The sequence below is a fragment of the Cryptomeria japonica genome, chromosome 9 (genome assembly GCF_030272615.1).
Source record: "Cryptomeria japonica chromosome 9, Sugi_1.0, whole genome shotgun sequence".
NCBI classification, from domain to species: Eukaryota; Viridiplantae; Streptophyta; class Pinopsida; order Cupressales; family Cupressaceae; genus Cryptomeria; species Cryptomeria japonica.
The window spans coordinates 577,225,366-577,233,846 of NC_081413.1; positions in this window are offsets into that span (position 1 = coordinate 577,225,366).

The following is an 8,481-nucleotide window of genomic DNA, read 5'->3' on the forward strand; positions in this document are numbered from 1 at the left end:
CAGCTAATTGCCATATTGGTGAAAATGAGTACAAAAGAGATAAATTCAAGAAGTATAAGGGTAGAGGAAAATGAGATTGTCTTGTAGCTATTGGTAGTGGTATTACTGATAAAGAATATGATGATGATGCTAGTGAAGATATTGTGTTTGTAGCTATTAAGGAAAAAATATCCGATCAGAAGGCACTAGTATCCAGAATGGATAACTCTAATGATTGGATCATTGATAGTGGTTGTTCACATCACATGACCCGTGATCGGAGCAAATTTATTTCTCTGAAGAAATTTGATGGCGGTATTGTTAGATTTGGTAGTGACTCACCCTGTATGGTAAAATACAAGGGAGTTATTTCTCTAAATGGGAAGAGAAGGGTTGGCGATGTCTCTTGGCTTAAAGGTCTAAAGCATAATCTTCTAAGTGTGGCACAACTTAGTGACAGAGGATACCAACTAGAGTTTGGGAATGGTATATGCAAAATCTTTGACAACAAAGGTAAATTGATTGTAACTGGTAAATAGACTAGAGGTAATTAATTTCATCTTAACCCTAAATTTAGCAATTGTTTGATTTCAAAGATAGATGATAGCTAGGTTTGGCATAGGAGATTTTGTCATGTAAATTTTGACAATATTATTAATGTAAGAAAGTCTAAGACAGTACGAGGTCTGCCTCAGCTAGACAAATTAGTTAATGCTCTTTGTAAAGAATGTCAACTAGGAAAGATGACTTCATCAACTTTCAAGAGCAAGTCCTTCTCAGCAAAGCACTTGTTAGATTTGGTTCATGCAGATCTATGTGGACCAATAAGAACAAGAAGCATTCAAGGTGACACATATTTCATGATCCTCACTGATGATTGTTCAAGGATGATGTGGGTCACATTATTGAAGGATAAGAATGAATATTTTGCTAAATTCAAGGCATTCAGAGCCTTAGCTAAGAAAGAGAGTGGGAAAAAGATAAAATGTCTGAGAACAGATCAAGGTGGTGAATTTACTTCTTTGGAATTCACTAAGTATTGTGATGATAATGGTATCATGCAGCAGTTCTCTGGACCAAAGACACCATAGCAGAATGGTATAGCAGAAAGAAATAACTGAATAGTAGTTGAAACGGCTAGGACTATGTTGATACAAGGAGATGTGGCAAAAACATTTTGGAGAGAGGTTATAAGTACAATGGTCTACACAATGAACCAAAATCTGATGAAAAAAGGTAAGGAGAAAACCCCTTATGACTAGTGGTATGAGAGATCACCCGATGTCAGCTATTTTAAGATATTTAGAAGTAAATGTTTTATTAAAAGAGGTGATTACATAAGCGAGTTTAAAGCTAAGAGTGATGAAAACATATTTCTTGGCTACTCCACCAAGACTAAGGCCTATAAATGCTTCAACAACTGGACATGAAATTTTTTTGAGAGTGCTAAAGTTCATGTAGATGAATGTCTTGAAGTTACAGAAGGAATAAGTTCAGAAAAAAAGGATGAAGATCCTTGCATTTTTCTTTTGGAACCTGAAACTATTAAGACAAAAACCGGTAAAGCAAATCTGGATGCACTTGTTCAACCAGAACAAATAATTTCAAAAGAAGTTGAACCTGATGATAACGATCATGTTATTCCTAGGTATGTCAGATTGAATCACAATGCTGAACAAATAATTGGGGATAAGGATGCCGGTGTACTAACTAGAAGGAGATTAAGAGAAAAATATTGCACGATCTCTACTTTTGAATCTAGAAGTGCTAAGGAGGCATTTGGTGATGATCATTAGGTTAAAGATATGGAGGAGGAGTTGGATCAAATAGAGAAGAGCAACACTTGGACCCTGGTACGTTGACCGGTAAACAAGAACGTTATAGGTACTAAATGGGTGTTTAGAAACAAGTTAAATGAAGATGGTATTGTAGTTTGTAATAAGGAAAGTTTAGTCTCCAAAGGCTATGCACAAGAAGGAGGAGAAGATTATGGAGAGACTTTTGCACTAGTACCAAGAGTGGAAGGTGTCAGAACATCACTAGCATTTGCAGCTCATAAAAAGTTGAAGGTATATAAGATGGATGTCAAGTCTGCATTTTTTAATGAGATATTGGAAGAAGAGATCTATATAGAGTGGCCTGATGGTTATGCATTGACAGATAAGGAAGACATGGTATGCAAACTACATAAAGCTTTGTATGGATTAAAGCAGTCACCTAGAGCATGGTGTGAACGAATTCATACTCATCTGATGAAGATACACTTTGCTAGAACCAGTGATGATGACAACATTTATCTCAAGTCTGAAGGAGATGATATACTGGTTGGTGAAGTATTTGTTGATGAAATTATATTTGGAGGTAATGATGACATGAGTAATTGTTTTGCAAATAAAATGAAGAATAAGTTCAAGATGTCGTTGATACGGGAAATACAAAATTTCATAGGCTTATAGATACAGTAGATTAAGAATGGTATTTTCATTACTCAATCCAGGTATGTGAAAGAGGTTTTGAAGACGTTCAGTATGAGTGACTATAAACCAGTTGGAACCCCAATTATTATAGGTTGTAAATTATCCAAGGAGGATGCATCAGAGTCTGAAGATGAAAAGGTATACTGATCAATGATTGGCAAGTTACACTATGTTGTTCACAATCGACCAGATATTGCCCATGCAGTTGGTATTGTTGCTAGATTTCAAAAAAATCCAAAGGAAGTACATCTGATGGCAACCAAGAGAATTTTTGGATATCTAAAAGGTATTTTTGACTATGGATTATGGTATGCATATGGTGCAAATTTTGATTTGAAAGTGTACACAGATGCAGATTGGGTAGGAAATATTGATGAGTAGAAGAGTACCACTAGTGGAGCATTCTTTCAAGGAGGAAGGTTAGTTTCATGGAGTAGTAAAAAGAAGAGTTGTACTTCACAATCTAATACTGAAGCTGAGTATGTAGCAGCTTATATGAATTTCACATAAGCTACGTGGATGAGGCACATTTTGGAAGGTTTGAAGATGGAAATATTAGAACCAATAAAGATTTTGTGTGATAATACAAGTGCAATAAACATTTCTAAAAGTCTTGTTTTGCACGCAAGGACTAAGCACATTGAGTTGAAGTATTAGTTATTGAGGGAAAAAGTTCAATATAAAGATGTTATCTTGGAACATGTCTCTACCAAGGAGCAGCTTGCAGATATCTTTACCAAATCTTTCCCTAAGACCACTTTTGAGTATCTTAGAAGTAAACTAGGGGTTGTCCCTCTTCATGAAGTTAGTTGAGCATGCTATTGATTGCATCAGTCCCTGAATTACTTATAGAATCTTACATGGATTGATGAAGAAGTGGATGTACTCCATAGGGGGAACATCAAGTTGTAGTATGATGTTGATACATAGTGAGAGTAGAATTACATGTCTTTACTTTCAATTTGGCATTGCTATCAAAGGGGGAGAAGACTTATGTGATTGAGAAGAAGAATTATGTGTCTTATTGTGTGAACCAGTGACAAAATGAAGACAAACAGAGCAAGGTGAATACTTGATAATGTAAACTAGGATTCCTATTCACCAATCTCAGCAGCAATCAGAGCCGTTGATATTTGTATTGCCATCAATGGAAAATGGGGAGATTGTTGGCATTTTGAGTTTGTTGGTATTTTACATATAGATTGCATTAATTATATGTTGTCATTGATGTCAATTGAACCGGTAATGGTATTTATGTTATTGCTGATATTCTTGTTTTTGATATTGGCTAGTAACCAGTAAGAAGAGCTTTGTGGAAGATTTTTTAAACCAGTGTGTTAAGTTTGTGAGTTGAACTGGTAAACCGTTGTAAACGGTTAAACATTTTTATACAATGTAACCGATAAACCCTACCTATTGATTAACCCTAACCGATCAAGTTTGATGGTTTATTATCTGGAGAGTGGTAATGATGGAGACACATGTGATCATTGTATGAGGATAAGTTCAAAACATTTTGGCGAGTTTATTTGATTTCTTGGAAAGGAGCAAAGTGAATTGCATCTAATGCACATTGCGTGATGAGTTACAAAGTCCAATGGAGCGGATGGAATTTTCTTGAAGAATGTGAAAAGATTGTTATGATTTCTAACGTTCTAGATTGCACCGACCTGTTTGTAATCTTGATGATGAGAATTAGGTTTTTGTTGTGTTATCAACCTAATTATTTTTGTATTTAAGGTCAATGAATTTTCTTGTAAGTTTGTTGGCCAAAGTAGGCAAGATTTGGAGAAACTTGTGAGTGTACAGTTGCCTAACCGGTGAATGGATCTATACTTTGAGTAAAGATGGAGTGAAGGTTATAGAAGGATCTGATCAAGCAAATGTAGTCCTATTCAGACAGATCAACAAAACCTATTGTTCTCTAACAATTACAGTAGAAGTGAAATTCCTTAACTAGGTAAGCACTAACAAGCTTGGTTACTCATTAAATCCTCTAACATGGTGGTCTATTAACTTGGATTCTTAAATCCTCCAGTGAGATTACTCCTAACAGGGTATTGTAAAGCTCTAATAGGCTTTGCTCCTGACAGGGTGAACTTACGAATAGTTCAAATAGCTATCTTTGTGAGTCCCATCTCACCATGGTTTTTACCTATTTGGTTTTTCCATGTATAAACATTTGTGTCAAGTGGTGAATGCTTTTGTGGTTGTGATCTTATATGTTAATAAGATTAATTTTTGATAAAGCATGATATTTAGAAGCATTGAAAGATGAATGTGTTGAGTTTTGATTAAGAATTGGTGATGATTTATAAAGGTTGAAGTTTTTTACTGTTAAGTTGTTATAGCAGTCAAACCGGTTGATGTCAAGTATTTCTATGAACATTTATCTTGACTGAAATATGTTTACTTTATATGATTGAATTTGAGTTTGGGAACTTTGTATCAATTTTTCAATATATTGATTCACCCCCCCTCTTAGTATTCTACCAGATACTTATTTTTTCATCATACCATGATCATAGAATGGACTTGATATCCTTCATTTTGACAATCAGACAATTTTTTTCAAAGAAAACCAGATTTCCTTCCAAAAGAGTGGGATTCTAGAGGGTGCCTATTCCCCTTGAAGTGCTAATAGAGTCACTATATAGGAAGTTAGAAGAGGGCCAAAAAGAGTTAATGGTCTTCTGGAAGTTATTCTTGTTCATTTTGGTTTCTTGTATCATAAGAATATCCACCTTTTGTTCCATAAGTTTACACTTAAGCATATGTTGTTTTATTAGGTTAATTAAGCCCCTAACATTCCAAGAGATAATAATCATTAACACAAATAGAAAAAAACTCCATACTCTCCTGAATAGAGAGGAGAAAAATCCACGAGGGATTAGGTCTTCTTTTTCTTTTTTTTCAGGGATGCAATCGAGGGCTAACTATTTCCTTATTGCCACCTCCCGATCTACTTCCTCTTGTCTACAATCTTTGTTAGTTGGTCTACACTTCTTGTTGCTGCCGCCTACATCTAATTTTTTATTCTTCTTGTTATTGATTGGAACTTGTCACCACTTATCTTCTTTTTCCTCAGCAAACCAAAGCTTTGATTTAGCCGGGGAAGGGGAAGCAAGGAATCCCAACATTTGCAGGTTTTCCTTGATGTTACCGAAGCCATCGTGGGTCTTCTTTTTAGGACTTAGCAACAATATTTTCTAGGTAAGCTCCACCTCAGTTGGAGAGTTGGGTAGAATAAATTCCTTCAGATAATATCATCTTCCTTCAACTCCTTTGTGCATAGTCCCTTCCCATTCAAACGGTTGAAAAATATCAATGACAATCTCACTCACACTAGAGGAAACCCTCATGAGAGGGTCCATACAGTTGGGAGGAGGAGCATGAGCCTCCACATGCATCTCAATAATAGATGTGGAATATATTATGTCATCAATCCACTTATTTTTATCTTTTTCTAGATTGGTAACAATCTCCTCATTCGAAGGAGCATTATTAATAGAGGAATAAATCATCAACTTGGAATCAACCATGTTATTAGTTTCATTCCTAAAATTCTCAGATTTGTTAGGCTAAAGAAGTAATTGGTCATTATTATTCTTGTAGGAAGAGCTTAAATGATCATATAACCCACAACTTTGACAAAACGATTTCGCATTTTCATATTCAATTTGTTGAACCCAAGAACCAAGCCTGGATAGTAGGACAATCTTCGTAGGACAGACTTTATTAATAGAAATATTCACACAAACCTGAGCAAATAGAAGCCTGGATCTACTTTGTGTTATGCTATCAATAGCCAAGAACTTTCCAAAAGAGTTCGCAACTTCCTTAAGAATTTCCACATTCCAGAATTCTAGGGTAAGCCTCGAAAGATGAATCCAAGTAGGGGCAACTGCACCAAGATCCATCTAGGGGTCAAGTTTCAGTTTCCATTTGCACAAAGAGATATAGTTCAAAGACCTGAAGACCCAAGGCCCACCCATGAGAATACTAGCTAGGTCAGCTTGGTTGGTGAAGTTAAAGAGGAAAAGCCCGCCGACGATAGCACTGGAAGAAATACTTCCTTTCAGCTTCCAATTAGAGGACACCCACTTTTTCACTAGTTCTAAAGAGTGTCAAAAGCCTAAGAACTTCCCTAGTAAGGAGAGAGTAAGTTCAACAATGGCCGTAATGACTTACGCATCCAGAACCTCAGCTATATTCTCACTGATCATCCAAGTAGCATGAGGAAATAGACTATCAGAATCTTTCCCCATCTTTGTAGGGCTCCCACTGAGAAGATTATCTACATAGGACCCTAATACAAGTTCTACAAAAACATCATGTTAGTACTAGAGAGCAAAAAGGCGAGCGGGCGAATCTGCCACCAAAGGGTGTTCTCAAAAATCAGCATAATCATGTGGCCCAAGGGTTTGGGAAGCCCATAAGCTCTCCCCCCAACCCCATTCATAACAAGTCGCAACCCACTAATATAATAGTTAACGGGAAGCAGGAAGCAGATGACCATTAGAGGGAAAGTACCATAGAACTGTAAGCAGGAAAGACTAGGGATGAAGTAATGTTAACATATTATTTTAAGCAAATTTTGGTAACTATTAATTGCATAGTTTGAATACATCATTTAGTTTGATTTATCAATCACTTTCAAAATCAATGAGGTAATAATATTTTAGTTGAATTTATCACTTTTTATGAGATAAATTGTTATGAGTCTAAAATTAATGTTGTCCTTACATTCCATCCATAGTATATTCAATAATAGAAATGGTAACATAGTAAATGACAATATTAATCACGAATGATAATGTTATTTCTTCTAATAAATAAATTATTTTTGAGTCATAAGAATATTGTTTATAACTCCTAACACCTTTATGAATATTGTGGAACCTCAATATTATAGGGGTGATACAAAATTTTGATTTGGGCTAAACTAGGCTAGATGTAGAATCAAGTCATAGCTTGAAAACCAAACCTGATTATACCTTTGGATTTATCTCTAGTGTGTGTGCAATGATGTGCATGCACCAATGTACTTGAGTTGCCTCCACTTTTCCTGCAACATTGATGTGCAAGCATCATTCGCTAGTGCATGTAGGATTAAATTACACCTGTGTGTGTCAAGCTATACTGATAGATTATATGTTTAATAAAAAAAATTGTTGGGTGTTGTGTCATGTCCATTAGAAAAAAATTGGGCATGTCAAATGAATTTAGGGTTATAATTATTTTTGCAATTACAATTATGGTTATGGTTACACTGAAGGTTATACTTCCAATTATGATTAGTGTTAGAATTGAGGTTATATGGTTAGGGTTGTAGATTAAAATTTCGATTACATTTACAATATAAGAGCTAGGGTTAGAAATAGGGTTACTGTTATTATTAGCATTATGATTACAATTAGGGTACAATTGGAGCTAGGGTTAGGATGAAGGTTTTTTAGCATTAGATTAAGGTAGTGATGGAGCTTAGGGTTAGAAATAGAGCTAGTGTTAGGACTAGCATTAGATAATAAAAAACACAAGAAACTTTAAAAAATTACCCAATTTTTTTTGGATTTTGTTGGAAACATTTTTTATTTCTTTGGGTGTTGCCAGCTATGGCATTTGTCAGATCTATGTTGTAACTTATTTATTTGCTTTGTACAACAAATGGGCTGAAAGGTTCAACAAGACATACTATAATGTCATTCCCTACTACTATAGAAAAGTGTAATTTAGAATCAAATATTTTCTCCCACTTAGTTTTGTCATCATCCCAAAACATTCTTAGTACACATACACATGAGATGGAGTACCACATATACATTTATTATCTTACTAAGATGAGTAACTATTACCAAACCTACCTATGATTAATTTATTAGTTACCAACTAGCTTAGATTGTATTCCCCTATTAATTAATTAACAAATTGGTATTAGTTATTCATACAATAATCAAACCCTAATGATAATCAAATAAAATACTTAATTAAGAGTTTAACCTTTATCAAATAATTTGAAACATCA